We start from the raw sequence: 16,126 nt of genomic DNA, 5'->3' as shown, positions 1-16,126 counted from the left end.
TATTTTGGATTTAATGTGAGTATAATGATCCAATATCGCATAAAGTCGATTTTATAGATAGTCGCAATGAATATACAAAATTTCATAATATTTTCTTACGCATTCTGTTCGCGTTACAGTATCGTGATTTTTATGGTACGCAAGATAGGGCGTATCTTATAAAGTGGCATAATGTTGTATGGAAAAGCGCAGAAACCAGAAATGACAACGTAGTTGATGGCGATGAACAAGCGAACGTCTTCTCCGCTTTCGAAATGGAATTATTTATTCTCGGAGCGATGCGATATTGGGACGACCGATCGTAAAATTCGAGGCGAGCCTGATGGATCTTAAAGTTCCTCGGTCCCCTGTTTTGGTGGGGACCGTGGGGCGCGCGGACTGCTTCGGATAAGGCCCCGAAATTGATGGCGAATAACGGCGTTAAATCCCGACCAAATCGCGCATAATTGGAGTGGGTTACCGCGCTATATGTCAATCGTGCGTATCCGTACGAAACGCACGCATACACGCGCGGGTTCGTGTATACGTCGCCGATCGGATTCTGCGTCCGTGTAGCGGTCGCGTAACGCAATGCGGAGATTAATAGCGAAATTATACCATTAAGTAGACTCTGCGAGTATCCAACGCACAAGATAAAAAAAAAAAAAAAAAAACTCGCCCGCTCATTTGAATGCCACGTGGGAATTTGTCGATCGAATTAACGGCCAGTTTATATGCCACGGTTCAAAATTATCGCTGATCGCCAACTATTCTTGAATCGATATTTATTGAGCCGAGCGTTGAGTTTGCGTCTTTTTTTTGTCGCAATACACAAAAATATCGTAAACAGTACGATTAATTTTCTTCCTTTTAATTGAGAATAAAATTAAAATAAAATATTTCCATCCTCAACAGAATCACGTATCGAACATATTCCGTGTATTTCGAGATCAAATAATTCTGGTCTTCATGTATCGGCTATAAAAAGAGAAAAATCCAGCATTAATATGCATTTCGTGAGAAATAAAAATATCGAATTAATTTATTCCGCCGTTATCACCGTCGGCTGCTGCGCCCAGCGTTTCGTTCAACAATCCGCCGAATGAGATACGAACTCGAAATGGGAGGCTCGCAGGTGAGATCGTCGTCGCATTTATTGGCTCACTAAACGTGCGTCCAATTACCGACGAGACCGCCATGTAATACGAGCTTTAATGTTCGCAGGCAGCGGCTTATTAGCCTCGAAGAGAAGAGCGACGAGAGCGGAAGAGAGTTTTCTACGCGCGGAGGCGAGACGAGGAATGAGAAAAGCGATGAGAGTACGAAAGGAACGATATCCCGAGGAAGGTTAAGATCGATGTGGGAAAGACACGGGGGGGAGGGGGGGGGGGAAGAAGAAGCTGGTATTCGCGTGGCGAGCGACGGACTCTACTGTCGGGTATCGACAGATCTATGGGACCGCTACCAGTTTTTCTCGCCGCGGCGGTCTCGATCTGACGCCGATCATGATGCCGATCGATTTCCGCGTGCGGCATGATTGCGTTTAAGAATCGACGACTTCTCAGGAGCGATCTCAGGACGAATCTTTTAGCTTTATGAGAGAGGGTTCGTTTAACGTGTAATGAATCGTTACACGCGAAGCGGATACAAATATAAATAGCTTCTTGTACGCAAAAAATAATCAAGTAATCTGGAATTTTCAATTTTTAAGATTTACTTCTCGATCTGTGTATGAAATTTTTCTTATATGTTTAAAAAGAAGATACGTCTCCGGAGATTTTAGGTGACATTTAACTATGAACTATGGGACTATTTTTCTTATTCAAGACATATAATAAATGTATCTTACGACAAATTAATGTATCTTTATGAAAGAACTCTTTTGGCTGTATCTGAGCTCGCTAAAAAATCACGCTTGCGAAAATGTTAATTGGCTTGTTTCAAAACAGCGTCGAAATGTACGTCAAACAAGTGCACGTGCCGCACGTTTCGAAAGTCGTTTTGGGATCAACATCGGCGATTCATTTGCAAAGTGGCAAGGTTAATCAATTCCGACCACTTAATTTAACATATGTGTTCTGCAAAATTACTAATAAACGTAGAAACAAAGATCGTATCTGAATTAATCACTTTCAAGGTGAAGGAGATGCGACTTGCTTCCAAATTTAATCGGAAATATCACGCGAATGCGATAACAATTACTTTAGCGGCGTTAACGGCATTAAAATCATCCCCGTGAATAGAATAACGATAGTAATACGATTATATGACCGAATGCATCCGCTTTTATATTATAAAGTATTAGAACAGGATGCTCGAGGTCAGGTCAATGAAACTTCAGAGTTTCATAGGAAATCGAATTTGGAACAAAAAAATTCCTACAAACATAGATAACGGAAACGCTTCGTTAAAAAGTTATAGCTAATAAACTTCAAAGATCATGTTTTTTGATGATCTTCAAAAATAATTTCAAAGCCTTCATTCATTAAAAAAAAGTAACGAAATAAATCTGATGAATAATTAAATAACTAACTAAATTCCATCTGAATTTTCTGTTTTTAATTATTTCGGTACAAATGAGATAATAAATTTTTTATACTTAAAAAAAAAATGATTTAGCTTGAATATACACGCATCACTCAACTGAAAATTACATTGTGAGATAGATAAAAATCATAGCCATGAAATACAATTTGCGCGTATAGGAATCGATTCGTATAAAGTACTCTGAATTTGTGCGACAATATGCTCTTACCACAGTGTAACATTTGTCAAGCCGTTCGCTCCGCCTTTCCAGCTCGATTTATCGATCGGCTTATTGAGTTCGCCGTTGTTTCCCGGTAAGCAATCCATGCCCAACGATAACACCGTCACCGTTACAAGATATATTTACGGTCGACGATCGGCTTTGTAGACCGAGGGCGTAAACGGCCTTCGTCGTTGTTGCTAATCGCGCGCGACATGATATAATCCAGCGAATTACTGAATTGCAATGAATATTTAATGCTCCACGAATCACGCGGTGTATCGCTATTTGCATACGTCCGATAAGCCCCCGGCGTCTGTGATGTAGTACCCGCGCTGAAATATCGTGTGTTACCGACCTGTTATCCGAGAATTAGTAACTCACCGACTACTAGTCGGCCAGCGCGCGCACTCATAAATCGCGCTTAATTAATTGAGTCAACATATCGGCGAGACGTGTAATTCGAGTCGCGCTGCTCTCGGGAAACTTTTCGCGGCGCGACATCGCCTCGGAACAGCAGCTTCCGATGTCTGGATCGCGCCGCCAAACAGTTCTCGCAGAGATTCCGTTCGGCGTCTCCACGCGCTTCATTCTCTCTGTTCCTCTCGAGCAGCCACGCATCATGCTTCGCTCGCCCCGTTACGAGCGAGTAGGTGATCGCGGGCCTACCTACTGCGCTCGGCCGCGATTTGCATCTGGCGCTTGTTAGCCGCTCGAGAGCGATTTTCTCAGCAGTCATGAAAAATCGATCTAATCTCCGCTGGGTGCCTTCTCGGATCGCCATCTGCCAGGTAAGTTACGACAGTGCGCGTAGACGTCTCGCTCGCATACGCGGCAACCAGGACCACCGTGTCGCTATTTGCGCCGCGAATGGAAACAATTTCTCGCTCTGTGATTATATTCAATAGTAAATATCGTAGAATAAATAGACCGAACATTCCCCATGTTTATAATTAAGCTTTTTTTAATTAAGGACTAGATAGATAAAAAAGGAGAGAAGATGTAACTGGCAGTGCTCTTTTTTTCTATTTGCGCCAACGCAGTGACATTATAACAAAAATTATAGTAGAATTGAAATTTGACATATTCATATGATCGAATATTCAACTGTCTTAGCTGTCCCTCATTTTCTTTCATTAGAGAAAGCTGGAGTTTGCCACTATAATTTCCTTTTCCTTCTATTTCCTTAGGCTACGTCATCAATATTCTCAGTCTATTTATATGTCCAAGATAAATATATAATTTTAATAAAAGCAGCAATAGGTTCAGGCTAAAAACAATCAAGTTTGCAAACTGACAGATAAGAGCCAAGGTGCGAGTATCGGTGCGCAAACTTATTATTAAATTTTATTAACTAATGTGCATTGAAAAATTCATTTTTAATTCATTTAAAAACTCATTTTTAATGCACATGAGTTAATAAAATTTAACGATAATAATTTGGCACATTGATACCCACGCCTTGGCTCTTATCTGCCAATTTCCTACTTGATATAACTTTAAAAATATATTGTTTAAAAAATATAATAAATAAAAGAAATTGAAAAATATGGAATGAAATATATGTATGCGCTGTACCGAGCTTATATCGAAACGTATATAAGAATCTCTGGCTGAAGCAGGCGCTACTATTGTTCGGCGATACACATACGTAAAGATTCGCGATATGATACAATCAAGCGAGAAGAAAGAATGCGTTGACTCATCGACCCATGGAAGAACTTCATTTCTTTCACCTGCTTTCTCTCAGCTTTATAGTCAATTAATCACGAGGGACAGCTAGCTTGATTCTCGGACGAGATCGAGGCGTTGGCGTTTCGCTCGCGATTATAAACGCGCGAAATTTTACGAGCCATTATCGGCGCACCGTTTATCAGGAATCCCAAGCAGAAGCGTCTCGCGGCGAGAGAGCTCGTTCGGGCGCGCGCATTACTATTGCAACGGAGATGAATCGTATTCCCACAAGACACGTAGAGGGATTATATAACCTTTGATCTTCCTTACAACGGTTCATCCATTGTAGAGGTTCTTTCTCCGAACCGCGGGCGCAGGATCTAAATTATTGCTTAGAACTTTCTTAAAGAGCGTAGATTATTATTTATCATCGTGATTTACGCAAATGACCGAACATTTTCAGCCACCAGATGTTTGCGTTTAATAGTTACGTGAGGCATTTCATACGAGCGATCATCCTGTAACGTTATTGGATAGATCGATATCAGATCCCGCTTCGTTTAGCATTATAGATGATTTGCCTTTTATCTCGAAGGATGATATTTTTTTGGAAAAAAAGCACACATTGTTGCACGATAGAAATCTTAAGTAATCGTAGAGTGACGTGCTTGCATTTATCGTTTAATAATATATTTCATTATTTAAATTAGATTATTAATTATGCCACTTTATTTAATAGAATAACAACTATCGGTGTAACAACTAATGATTTTCAATAACCAAATATATTCACTATCATATACAGCTTAATAATATTAATTGTTTTAAAATTTAATATATAGTACGGTCATTTGTTACAAAAATATAAATAAATTTATATATATTCAAAAATGATGGAAAATAGTTCAGAAAATGTAAGAGTGAGATATCTATTCCGCAACTAATTCAGAGAAAGCGAGAAAATCCTTTATCGTCAATACCATCGTAATTGTCATCGAATCTATCTCTTTTGGTTATCATCGATTGCGATATACCGGAACGACTTTGATCCTCGTGCAGCTATGTGGCATAGAGATAGAGTGACGCTGGTTACTCGTTGTGTGCATGTACGTGAGTGTGTGTGTGTATATATACGTACAGCGATTGGTGATGACCTAGCCACGATCGGGCCATCACGTCCATGGCGTGCTCTGGCCATCCGTCGACTCGCTCCATATAATTTGGAGCGCTCACGTGACCCCGAAACAACCGGGGTCAACGCCACATTTGTAATCTTCGAGACGCCGGCGCGATCTGTTCGCACGTTGTTCCTGCGACTATTATCTGCGCGGCAGGTACACGACGACGACGACGACGACGCGACCATCAATAGCGGCAACGGCGATGCAGCCAACGACAATGACAATCCGGAACACCGATACGCGCTTGCCTAAATCGATGTATATCCGGTGAGCAAAATTGCGATTCGCGTTAGATACGTTTATCTTCGTGATATACAATACATATGTGCTATATTGAAAATTTAAATAATAATGTAACGAGTGATGGACTTACGTTAATTTCTATAAGAAATATATTAATTTTAATTATATTTTTTTTCACATGCATTTGAAATAAGTAACGTCTAAAATGTATCTTCATCCTAGCTAAACTTTATTAATGGATTAATTCATCTTTTTAATGTCGTGATTTTTATCTCTCAGGGAATCAAGATATTTATTCAACGATCCTATTTGACACATATCATAAAAATTAATATATTATCACAAGTACAATATATCATCACAGTATATTATTATCGGAATTATAGAAAATTAGAATATTATATATAAAGTACGATAGAAAAACAAATCTCGCTATTTACATTTCTGATTAAAATATATAAATACTATACGCAAGAAGAATAAAAGATATACATTCCTTCAAAATAAAAGCATTTATTTCTCTCCGCGATATGTTAGGTCGTTTGCGCGCTTTGATATCACAGATACGCACACATATTCCGCATTGCGCGTACGATCGCGCAGAGAGGTCCTCGGAAAGATGCACGAGTCGCGCCAGCCAAGAATCCTCGATCTCCGTAAGAAATAAGGAGCGGGTCGCGTCGGTGGGGGCAGCAACAAGAGCGCGGAGAAAGAATTGTATGGTCATCCCGAGAATTCCTCGGAGACGTCGCACGCATACTCTCTTTGGCTGCTCTATATATATTTCAACTAGACGGGGACATATTTCGAAGGCGTCCTATTTATTTATTTTATCCGCTCGAGGGGGCGCGCCGAGGTGGAGATTAAATTCCCCCTTACATACTACGACCGCGCGGGAGGGTTAAGTTATGCATCTCGGTCGATCCCTCCCTTTCCGTCCCTCGACCCGGGCGACTTATCTTCGAGGCATCTCCTTTCCGCTCGTACGCTTACGTACCCGCGGCGCGGCCCGAGAACCGCCGTTCACGGAGAGAATGCCTTGCGGTCGCCTCGTTCGCATCCGTAAATCACGGATTAAATAAAATGGCCTACCCGCGCGAGTCAAATGAGATGTCAGCGCCGGGCCCACCGCCCTCGCCGAGACCCGGACCAAATTATTCTCTCTCACTGATTCCGTCGTCCTCTCATCGTTCTCTCCTCGCGCTTCCCTTGCGCCGGCAACGAGGACGACAGATGCATCCGGAGTCTCGCCATCCGACTTAACGAGATTGCCTATCATTTTTTGAAATGAAAAAAAAAAAAAAAAAAAGCTAACGTTAGTCTTCCTCGATCCCGCATCTGTAAATATTGTTGTAGATGCAGCCAAGGCGCGCGGATTATACATTATTAAAGTATGAGATATGCCTCGTGCTCTTAAATTTGATCCTGTCTCCTTTAAGTTTTCTAATTGTAAGAAGTTTTCTCTTTGTCTTTTGACCTGTACAAATTATATTTTTTTAACAAAGAAAATTTAATTATTAATTTAAATTTAATTATTTAATTTTGAAATTGAAAGGGCTGCTATAAGAGATATAACAGAAACCTCATAATTAATATCAAAATAAAACGCTATTACAATTATTATATGTATATCGCATATAATTAATTAATAATCTTATTCGTCGATCTTAATCGAACGCAATCTGCTATAAATCGCGAAACTACGTGCTCTTGAGGCGCGTTAAAATATAGTTTTGTTGTGGTCTACGGCGGAAAATGGTTCTCATCAAAATTACGCCATTATCAGGCCCCGACAGCAAGACGCGGCCGATCGCGACGATATCTCGTTCCGTCCGATTAAACGGCTGAAATTATATCTTGGAACGCGGCGCGGGATGCCGGCATGTATACATTTCGCGCGGGTAGATCCCTATACATGCGATCCGAGGAGTTTGCTCCGGTCACCGTGCGAAAGCTATTTCGTGAGCGTAGCCTCACCCTCGCCCGCGCGGCCGCGCGGCCGCGTTACACGGCAGCGATATAGACCCCGATCGACGCAACGCTCACGAGTGGCGTGTAAGGACGACTTGTTGTGCGAGTCGTGTATCACGAGTGCCTGCGGGTAACTCGCGGAAGATACTTCCATCGTGCGCGCGATCGCTGTAATTGGAGCGGTCGGCACTTGCTTTCGCACGGCGTGCGGCGACCTTAGCCGGTGTCGATGAGCCGGCGATTGGCCGCGTGAACCTTTCAACCGCAAATTTTTTTCTTCCTTCACGTCGGAGCAGGCGATCGAGAGGAATCGTTTCGTGTCGACACAACTCGGGTATATACGACTCTCAGCTGATTTCTACGTTCTGCGCGCGATCGCGAACATTGGAACAATCGATGATTAGAAAAAGAAATACCTGATTACTGATATCTTCTCGCGGTGAAAAGACGGTACGTTACATCAGTGGCGTATTAAAGTGTCTGGCAGATTCGCACGACTGCTTTGAGGTAATAAATTCTTTACAAAAACTGCAGCTTTAAACGTATATAGGTGAATTGATCTGTTTCACGATCACGAGGATTCTCATCCTCATATTATAAAAACAAAGATTATGCTTATGTCAAATTACACGGGTATAATAATAATCTAGTCACGATTATCAAAGTCCAACGCACGTGAGATAACTCTGCGAGCGGAGCTGATGATGAATAGTGACACGCCAACACCGTTCCTATGCTACATCTCTTTCATGATATCATTTGCAATCACTATTGTATAATCTTTCTTTATCGCACGTATTAAATACGTATTTTTCTCGAGAGTGTCCCGACAAAAATCGATGTAAATCGTTCGATCCACTTTATATGCGAAACAAAGAGAAAAGAAGAAAAGAAGAGTGACGACCTACTCAAGAACCTCGCATGTTCGTATGCATCGTGAAAGAAAGGGAGAGAGAAACAGAGTGAAACAGAGGGACGTGATACCGAGTGCAGGAGAGAGACGGGGGGATGAAAGAAATCTTTTCGCCCGAAACCCGGCAAGAGCGAGCAGGAGGAAGAACGACGGGAGTTATGAGGATACTTCATCGTAAAGATGAAGGCGCCTCGTAGCTGCTTCTTTAGTCCGAGAACGGCGTAACCGTCCAATTGACTCCCGTATATACCGTAGAGGAAGCATGATTCAGCCTGGCCTATCGACTACCACGCTCGCTACCGCCGACGACTCGTGATGCTCGTGACCCAAGAGCCTCCTCCGTATACGACGATTCTCCTTTCGACGATTGATCGTCTCGCGCTACCGGTGTGGCAGGATTTCGCGGACCGATACGTTCCAATTGTCTTTCGATCGTCAAGTATGCTTCCGGATTCTGATTTGTACATTTTAGCCAAGTACCGTTCGATATATTGTAATATTATTATTAAATATAATCATTTAATCAGAGAGAGAGAGAGAGAGAGAGAGAGAGAGAGAGAGAGAGAGAGTCAGAAAATGAGAGAATTATTAAAAATATGAAAATTACAACAAATTAATATGTTTTATAATTTTTTTTTTTTATAATATATTTAGAATTTTTATATAAATGTATTTATCTATATATTTCACAAATATTCATCCGTCATTTATATCGATATGTATGTATGTATTTGAATAATTACATTCGTACAGAAAATGTCTGTTTTCATTGTCGCAAAAGTTATATACTACGGCACGGCCAGTGAAAATATCTTTAGGCTCTATTAAAATCATGTTCTCTGTGATAAGATTAAATGGCTAAAATCTAAAAATCTAAATGACGTAAAGTTTTATGAGAACCAGCAGTTATTTTCTTAATTACGCGCTTATAAAGTTCCTAATTTTTAATATATTTTCTCAATTAATTATTTTACTGAATATCCATTGCTAAAGATAAATTTTTCTCTATTGTGGGGATTTTTTAAAAGATTTACAGTAATTGCATATTTTGACATAAAATGTAGAAAGGAAATAACCGTCAAGAACGTTTAACCATTTAAATACATACACAAGAGGGAATATTAGATTATAATTAGTTCTTTTACTTGGCGAATTGTTTCTTGTCTATCGAGGACTTTTACGCGAGAGATGATCATCATCATCATTATTTTCACAATTCGAGTTTAAAATAAAAAATAATTATCACTCACCGGGACGCGATGCACAACGACGGAATTTTAATGCATTACGTTGATTGTTGACGTTGATGTTCTGTAAAATATAAATGTATTTGAGTTATATAAAATAATACTTAAGATATTATTACATTTAATTATTTAAAAAATAATTATTGAGCGCAAATTGTATTTTTATCTGTCTTTTATATTTAATAAAGTAAAGTTACATATAATTTTCAAAAGATAAATTTTTTTTTAAATATATAATGCACATAAAATATTTTAGATCTTTTTAACGTTATTTTAAAGAAATATTTTATTCTCATTAGATTTTATTTTAAAATATATATTTAAAATATGTATTATAAAAAAGATATATATATATATAATAAAAGATATTAAAAGATATTTTTATACAAACATAAATAAAATATTCCAATATTATGTTTGAGAATTGTAAAATTTTTACATTATTCACATATAATAATTGATTATCTTTATAGAATTTCATATTTGATATAAAACTTATGTTACACAACAATAGAAAATGAATCACTTTAAAAACAGACTTCCGCTTCTCGGAAGTAAATTAATTTCTTAATTAATAAAGAATAAAATAAATAAGTTATCTATAAATTATTTACTCCATGGTTGTTCCGCCGTCGCTCGATGTCTCCCCTGGGTTTCCTATCTTCTTAATTTAGGTTAGCTCTGCTGCACGCTGCACTTTCGTGGCACTCATTCACTATAGCACTATTAATTATGATCGCGCGCGAACTAATCGATTGATTACGACTTTACACGTTACACCCTCGACATCACTAGCACACAATACATTTAATTATATTGCAACTTAATAAAGAAGAAAATTATGATCTACTCGATACTCGAAAATGGCACGGCAAAAGATTGAAAGAAATTTTTTTTTTTACACGAGTTAATAGATTATTTAAGATGCGATAAATGTCCAAAAATATGTAATCGAAATTCAATATTGTTCGTCCGATATCAAAAACATATAATCTACAAAATCAATGTGTTATTCTTATCTTAAATGAATGAATCGAATGAAAAACCTGCTTCGATAAATATATGTTGCCTCAACGCATTTACTCATTTCGCGTTAATAACTAATTAGAATGATCACACGAAGAATAATCGCGTTTGGTATCTTTTTTTATTTATCGCGATCACGTCAGAGATAATACGATTTAATACACGGAGAAATTTGGGTCGCTTCCTACTCACTCGGGTCTCGCCGCGCGAATGACAACAAATTCCAAAAAGTGTAAACAAGAGCGCACTCTATACATACATCGAGCGAAAGTCGAGCGCTGAATTTTCATAAGTAAATATGAGAATAAAATATTCATAACTATACATATTCAACTAGATAAATTCTTACATTTTTGATGAATGGAAAATGAAATTCGTTGACAAAGGTCTTTTTTATGAAACGCACAAGGAAAACGGTCGCAAATTTCTATGCATACATTTAAGCGAATGTCGCGTATGAACCAAGCTTGAGTGATACATTTAATACACTGTACTTTAATTTAAAAATATTAGAACAATATACTTGTTATTATTTATACCGAGACATTTGAATAGAACCCAATTAAACAATCAAATTACGAAATCGAGTAATTAATATAATAAAAGGCTTTTTATAATACATTAATCGTTCAATGAATATAGTTAATCATAATTTAAAATATACTTTATATACTTTAATATTCCGCGTACACATATACTGTATACATACCGCGTATAATATTGTACAATAGTACGTAAAATATTTCGGCAGCGAATTAGGATAATATAGGCCTTGGCGGCGTAAACATTGACGCGCGTCAACATTGTTTACGTATCACGGTCTTGTTACCATTTATATAAAGGTACTTGAATAGAACTGTAGTGGGGGGGCGAGACGCTCAAATTCCTTTCTTACGTGTTTGTTATCATTCGCGCGGCGACCCTCGAGCAGTAATGTTGTAGTGCGAGACTCCATAAAATTCCTTTTCTAAACGCGATCGCGACAAGTATCGAGAAGATTAATAATTAATTAGTCGTCGGTACCGTCATCGTGCCGCGGACGGTTTTCGCGTGTTTCGCGTCGCGTGTCAGTACAGCATTGCCACGAGTCGCACAATGGCTCATATGTGGCACGCGCATTTGTGCGTTGAACGCACATTAGTGCGTCGTCGTTGCCGTCGTCGTGCCGCACGAGCAACGATGCGTCGCGTTTTCGCGTTTTCGCGTTTTCGCGTCGTCGCGTCTTCGCGTTGGACCTTTATCCCGTTTTTACGATTGTAATCGAGGATCATACTTCGTTGCCGGCTAAATGGGATGTCTCTCAGCGTTGCAATCTTTAATATATTAATACCTATTAATACAATTAATTTTATATTAATATCAATTAATATTAATACTATATTAATATTATATATTATATAAATATTTATGTATTAATAAATTTAATATATTAATGTAGGCGCAACGTTAAAACGCCTCAGTATCGCGGCTAAGGTGAATGCCGACCGCGTAGCAACGTATGTTCGTGCATAGTATAGATGCATGTTCGCGCGGTTAATCTTGAACTTCGGTTCGAGAATCGGCTGTTGAGGGCACGTTCTGCTCCGACAAACGGTTCGGCCCGAATCGGTTAGAGTTCGGTCGATTGTTTTGGAATCGTCGTTAATGGGTCCCTTCTCTTGTACCGTCTAACAGCACATTGTAGCAATACTAAAATGTTTGGCATTTGAGGAGTCGGCTGTACTAATTAGATTCGATTTTTGCTCGCTAGAGAAGTTGATCTCCCGCTTTCGAAGTGATCTAGATTGTTAGCACCTAGGAGGTGGGTATCTTCATTCTCGACCCGTCTATCAGCCTTACGATAAACCCGGCTCAGTCTGTACGATAGAGACTTGGTGGTTCGTATGAAATCGTTCCTAACGAAGTTCTAGTCGGCCCTCGATGGGAGCAGGCGCGGGTCAAGAGTCGAGCGAACCCCATTCGCGTCGATTCCATCGATCGATTTCGTCTTCTTCCGCTTCCGCTTAACCTTTGCTCGAAGTAATCGGTGAATTCCCGACTTGTCGACTCCAAGTATGATTCTCACGTGAAACGGGGTTCGATCGTGCCGAAATTCGAAAGTGCGGGAGTGTCGTTTAAAGTATCGCGCGTGTCAATCAACCTGAGAGGAGGAGGAGGCCTAGGAGAGGCATCGGGCACCGGTGGAGCAACCCTGTCGTAAGTAATTTATTATTTGTATATTAATTATTTATTAATTGCATACAATTTACGTACAATTTATTTTAAATAATTAATCGCGTAATTTGGCTTTTATATGATTCAGACAAGAGAGAATTAAAGAAAAAGATTTTTATATGGAAGCTATAATCTTGTAAAAGTTTCTACTTTTAGATTATAGCTTGTACCATATATGGAATTATTAGTACCAGTTTTTTTTCAAAATTTATAAAATTATTTTTTTAATCTGCATATTATTATATGCGTGAAATATAACATTCAATGCGTATAATACATTTTTTTTTAATATTAATTATTTCGAGCGTTGCTATAATTTGAATCTTCTATTTGCATGTTACAGAGCAACGTAGTGATCCTGACTTTCTGAGAGGATGAGGAGGCCTAGGAGAGGCATCCTGCACCGGCGGAGCAACCCAAGGGTGAGTATTTTTTATTTATATTCTGTTTGATAAAAATCGCGTACGCGCATTAATTCGGTTTAATTATTCGAATGAATTAAATAAGAAAAAAATTAGAAAGAAGGCCTTTTACATAAATCCGATAAATATTTTTATTATTAGAAAAAACAATCCATTTAGAATTTATAAATTATTATAGTTCGCATCGGAAATAAAATTTGACATGTAAAATAATAATTTTTTTGAAATTAATTATATTTTGGACTCTGCTATAATTTGAATTTTATATTTGCATGTTACAGACAACGTAACCTCAAGATCAACAACTCCGCTGTTGCGCATCAATGCCGGTGAGTGACAAACTATTATTTAATTTTAAAATAACGGATTTGTAGAGATTGTAGATGTAGATCGTAGATTGTAGATTGTAGGCAAATCCGTTACTTTTAAATGGATGAGCTAACGTAGATCAAGTTTCTTTCGTAAGCATTGCATACATTAGAAAAGTAAATTAAAGTCTAAATTATAAATGGAAGATTATAGAAAACATTTTTTTCCAATTTGTAGATTTTATTTGATTTATATAAGACTAAAGAAGAATACCGTTAGTAATTTTATCAATTATATTATTTTATAATTAATTACGTATGATGCTAATTTATTTTTATAACGCGCTCCGATCTTATCCTAATTCCTTACAGCTCATCCATATCGTAGAATTTATTTATAGACATTGTTTTTAAACTTTGTTTTAACTGATATAAGAGAGACCAAATGATCAATCAATTAAATTATCTGTAACATGATAATAAATGGCATAAATATTGTACAAATTAATCTTATTTTATAATAAATTATATATTATTATATATTATTATATACATGTATTATAATATTATTAAATAAATTATATATTAATATATAAATTTTAATCAAATTTATATATTTATTATAATTTATCATAATCTTTTAATGAAAATTTTGTTTAATAACTTGGTTTTGTCTCAGTTAAAATAAAGTTATATTAAAATGAACGAACGACCGTAAAATCACACGATTGTCATCGAGCGTGAAATGATTACGCTCATCTGCCGATGACAATAATTACTCGGCAAAAGAAAAAGTTTGTCTCCTTACGAGCGCAAGAAAAATCTTGCGTCTATTCGCCGGCGCTAATAAATAGCCGGCGATAAGAGAAGTATATATCTCCTTTTTCGATCTCTGTTTAAAATTCGATCCTGAAAGTGGCCAGGAGCAACAAAAGGTAGGTTTAACTGGCCCAAAGAATGGATATAGGCTACGCAAAATAGGTGGTCAATACTGGCCAAAATACGTAGCGAGAAGTACGATTAGGATGCGCGCAGTTAGGGCATGCGATTAGGGCACGCGAGTAGGGCATGCGGTTAGGGCACTCGGTTAGGGATGTTTTCCAAATCTCCGCTGGTTCGGCCAGCAAATGGAATTGTTAGGGCTGTAAGGATGCCTACTCAAATCTTGTGAAAACATTCGCCAAAAATTTGCTGAACTTTCAGATATTTTTATTCAAAATTCAAAATAAAGAGAATATTTTTAAAAAATTTTTGTAATGCATTTTCCTAAAATAAGTGGTTTTTTTTTTTTTTTTTTTTTTTAAATTATGAAGCCACTTAATTTTTAAGATGCTAGATTAAAAAATGTATTGAAGAGAACTGAACAGCTTTCGTTAAAAATAAAAATTTTTAATTTGTATAACATTTTCGTTTTTTATCATTAAAAATTAAAGTAAAGAATATGTACTGCATTCAATATTTTATTATAACACACTGAATATATATAAACCGAGATAGATATATATTTATATATAATATTTTAAACGCATAATTTACAATTTAGCTCATCGGCGAATTGCAGATTGCTTACAATATAAAAATCTCAATAAAATTCTATGACAATTCCCTGATTTCTCGAGGTATAACAAAATTTTCCGAGAATACCATGTTTTACAAGAGAGCAAGCAGACACCCTGTATTAAATTAATGCGCTTATTGGTGCGCGCGATTTTTTTTTTTCCCGAATAAAATCGATGATTTTCGTCGATCATTCTGCGTAACTATGTTAATTGATGATTTAATCCTCTACGGAAAAATCGTTACGCCGTAATTACATCGATATCATTACTCATTTAAACACGGGAGATCGCGAAAGTCATAAAACGCTATCGATCGTGGAATCTCATTTCGAATCTATTACGATCATTAATACGGTTATTTGCGCGTGGGATTTTTTATTTTCGGAGAAATCGACGATTCCTCGATTATTCCACATACATTTAAATTGATGATTTAATCCTCTATAAAAAGATCGTATTACGCTAAGATTACACTGATATTAAAGCATCCATTAATATATAAGCGCGCGTTAGACAATGTAAAGATACCTATTATATTTATATCGCAGCGTGTATATAAAGTGGAATAAAATTTTTAGTACATACTGTTAATATATAAAATAAATGCTCGAGTGCTCACCGTAGACGAATACAATCCTTCCGT

General features: G+C 37.5%; 1 protein-coding gene across 1 annotated transcript in view; it reads right to left on the bottom strand.

The window, feature by feature from the left end:
- The window catches only part of LOC138938238 (knirps-related protein), a 124,011-nt gene extending 113,996 nt beyond the window's left edge, over nt 1-10,015 (bottom strand). The window contains exon 1 of the mRNA XM_070305075.1: nt 9,958-10,015. The gene's annotated coding sequence lies outside the window, so the exon portion shown is untranslated. The remainder of the gene's footprint in view (nt 1-9,957) is intronic.
- Between the last annotated feature and the right edge of the window lie 6,111 nt (nt 10,016-16,126).

Source organism: Polyergus mexicanus, unplaced genomic scaffold (genome assembly GCF_030449975.1).
Source record: "Polyergus mexicanus isolate NDT 795.1 unplaced genomic scaffold, iyPolMexi1.0 SCAF_12, whole genome shotgun sequence".
NCBI classification, from domain to species: domain Eukaryota; kingdom Metazoa; phylum Arthropoda; class Insecta; order Hymenoptera; family Formicidae; genus Polyergus; species Polyergus mexicanus.
This window is presented reverse-complemented; position numbering and strand designations above follow the sequence as displayed.